At 45.1% G+C, this 3,599-nt stretch overlaps 1 protein-coding gene across 1 annotated transcript in view; it reads right to left on the bottom strand.

Moving 5' to 3' along the window:
• LOC106813438 (cuticlin-1-like) overlaps window positions 1-3,111 on the bottom strand; it is a gene marked incomplete at its 3' end in the record, with an annotated part of 21,839 nt that extends 18,728 nt beyond the window's left edge. Inside the window, 1 exon segment of the mRNA XM_014817569.1 lies at window positions 3,018-3,111.
• Between the last annotated feature and the right edge of the window lie 488 nt (window positions 3,112-3,599).

Here is a 3,599-nt window from a genome sequence, read left to right as displayed (position 1 = left end):
GATAATTACTCTTTATAACTAAGGAAATTCCACATGCCATCCTATAGATATTACCACGAGTGTATTATAATATAAATATCATATAGAGTATATTAATTATTATATTATACACTCCTGATGTTGATAGTTATTAGTGCATAATTATTATGCTAACGATGTTGACGCGTGCATTACACCCGATATCATGACACCGGATCTTCACAGGCGCGCGCGGGAACGGCGATCGCAACAGTTTTCAAAAATCCAACTCGCTCTTCGCTCTGTCACTCTCTCTCGCTCCTTCGCTCTGTCACTCTCTCTCGCTCCTTCGCTCTGTCAATTTCTCTCACTCCTTCGCTCTGTCAATCTCTCTCGCTCATTCGCTCTGTAAATCTCTCTCGCTCCTTCGCTCTGTGAACTCTCCTCGCTTCTACGCTCTGTCAATCTCTCTCGCTCCTTCGCTCTGTCAATCTCTCTCGCTCCTTCGCTCTGTCAATCTCTCTCGCTCCTTCGCTCTGTCAATCTCTCTCGCTAGACGTCCACGAGGCAACTAACTTGCGTGCATAATGCAAATAATTGCAATCTAGTGCCGAATTTCAGCAAAAAAAAATGCTAAAAAAAAGGCATTTTCTAGAGACGAAATAGTGCATACTCATCTCTGAGTATCCGTGCGTGCGTGCGTGCGTGCGTGCGTGCGTGCGTGCGTGCGGGCTGGCCGTCGGGTGTGTATGTGTGTGTGTGTGCGTGCGTGTGCGTGTGTGTGTGTGTGTGTGTGTGTGTGTGTGTGTGTGTGTGTGTGTGTGTGTGTGTGTGTCTGTGCGTGAGAAAGAATTGTAAAGCAAAGTGTTCCCCATGGATCTTTACGAATATAACATGATCATTTGCCCAAGGAATTGAATTTTTGAATTGAATGGAACTCGCCACCTGCGGAGTGTCGAGCACACCAGGTGAGATTGTATCGGTCACGACGTGTTTCTTCTAGGCTAGCACGTCGATTTATTACCCACTAATAACGCTGCGTGATCACCTATATCGTCAACAGTTCACTTTCCCAGACACGCTAGGCTAACTCCGGGCCATCCGTCTTCGCAGGTCAACACAGCATTAGCGCTCCCGCCTTGATTGGTACGTGGGGATAACGACGATACTACTGGCTACGTTGTCAGGTGAGACTCGCTAGCAACGAGCTCGCGAGCAGGTGAGATCAACAGCAAAGCTGTGCCACGCAATCTTGTATCATGTCTCTCTGGATAAACGTCTCTGCATATAGCCTGCCGACAACTGCCCTGAGATAACATGTGAACCGGATCACAGTACGCTTGAACTGCAACATAGATCTACTTGATATACATACGTTAGGGTATCCACGGTCACCCTAGCCTGTCACGTTAGGGTAATCATGATTACCCTAGCTAGCTTGCAACCTTAGCGTAACCATGGTTACCCAAACCTGTTACGTTAGGGTAACTATGAATACCATAGCTTGTCACGTTATGGTAACCATGGTTACTATATCTTGCCACGTTAGGGTAACCATGGTTACCCAAGCTTGTCACTGTTAGGGTAACTAAATAAATATTATGACTAAATGGAGGTTGGGACAATCATTCTAGCTCTTTCAATTCGATCTGTGTTCGAATCCTAACTCTAATTGTGCCGGTAAGTGGGTACATTACAACACTAGCAATGTTAGATTCAGACATCACACATCTAGACACATCTCACAGACTAGGTACACCATCATCGGTAAGCCGACCATGCGCTATGGTAACGGCATATTCAATTTAAAAAAGGTCAAGATTGAAATGGGCGTAATAAATCAACATGCACGGGCGTGGACCGGAGCCGTCTGATTGATTGAGTTTGAAAATATTCGTGCCGGGAACGGCGGCCTTATCCTGTTTGCCTTGAGACGAATCAACTCGCTCTCCTATTGTTGCGCTGCTATCAACCAACCGTGCATAAGCTAGGTGTAGGCATGTTATTGCATGATCAATGAAAATATAGTGTGGGCGTTTACAGTTTTTATGTGATTCAAGATGGGGCATGTAGTTAGAAGCACGCATGCGAGCAAAAAACGCTGCTCTCTGAGTGTGTGTGTGTGTGTGTGTGTGTGTGTGTGTGGAGGGAAGGGCCAGGACATTATTGTAACCGAAATCCAAAAGAAAAAACTCGAAGATTGAGTGTTTGAACCTTCATACGAGAAATGAATACAAAACGAAGAATTCGGTGTCAAATTAACTCCTTATATAATTTGACTCTTCTCGAGCATGAGCAATACTGTGATAGGACATGATTGCATCCCTTGATTGCTTGATCTTTATCGTTTTTGCCGCGCTTGCCACGATGAAAGAATGGGGTGCGACTTCCAATATATATCACCGCGCTTCAATTGATCGCGTGTGTAAAGGAACTAGATCACAGCGCTTCAAGCATGTGAGAGAAGCGTGTAAATCACATACGTGGTTCACTAGTACGAATCACTGCAAGCTATAATTATTATTACATTATACATAATTATGACGTAACAGCCATGCTCCGTGCACGCCTGCGTATAATCGCTCTGTCAATCTCTCTCGCTCCTTCGCTCTGTCAATCTCTCTCGCTCCTTCGCTCTGTCAATCTCTCTCGCTCCTTCGCTCTGTTAATCTCTATCTCAGTCTCTGTCTTTGCCTCTGTTTCTGACTCTGTCTCTGTATCTGTCTCTGTCTTCGTCTCTGTTTCTGTTTCTCTCTCTCTTCCTCTACATCTTCTATTCTTTCTCTATCTCTCTCTCTCTCCCTCTCGTTCTGCCTCGCGCTCTCTCTCTCTCTCTTTCTTTCTCTGTATGTTTCTTTCACGCTCCCCTCCCTCTCTCGCTTTCGCTGTCTCTCTACATCTATCCCTCTCTCTTTCTTTCGTTCTCTCTCTCTCTCTCACTTTCACTATAGACATCAGCAAACGTGGTAACGAGCTTAAACGGCGCATCTACATTAACAAGCGCTACCGATTGCGCGCGTGAGTGTGTACGTACGTATATACTATCACAATGTACTGACCTATATGTTCGAGATGGTCACGCAATGTAAATCCCGGTCGTGATGCGTCTCTACCACTGCCTTTTCTCCTGCTGTGCGCTTCAGTGCCGTCGCCTGCGATTTTATATTCCGCCATGTCGATGACGTCGACGTGACGTCATCACCGGTCGAGCGGGATATCGGTGGGAGAGACGTGAGTGAAAGTGAGAGCCGGCTGCCACGTGCATTGTGTCGAACTGGTGCGTGCACGCGTGAAGAAATGACCGTGGACGATGGGATATTTGATTGCGTGCGTGCATATACACGCGCGCGCGCGTTCAGTGATGCCATGGGAGGGAGGGGGGGGGGCAAGCAAGAGATAGCCAATGCGAAAACAAAGAGTTGCCGCACATGTGCAGTTGAGAGCACATCTTTGCATTTATTGTGTGCTTAACAGTAAAGCGAAAGTAAAAGTAGAAGAAGAAATATAATTTAAATTTAATATGATAATTTAATTGTAAATGTTTAATATAAATTGAAATTAAAAATAAGAGTAAGAGTAAAAGTAAAAGTAAAAGTAAATGTAAGGGAAAGTCAACTTAAAAGTAAAAGTAAAAGTAAAAG

The sequence above is a fragment of the Priapulus caudatus genome, unplaced genomic scaffold (assembly GCF_000485595.1).
Source record: "Priapulus caudatus unplaced genomic scaffold, Priapulus_caudatus-5.0.1 Scaffold773, whole genome shotgun sequence".
In the NCBI taxonomy this organism is placed as follows: domain Eukaryota; kingdom Metazoa; phylum Priapulida; class Priapulimorpha; order Priapulimorphida; family Priapulidae; genus Priapulus; species Priapulus caudatus.
This window is presented reverse-complemented; position numbering and strand designations above follow the sequence as displayed.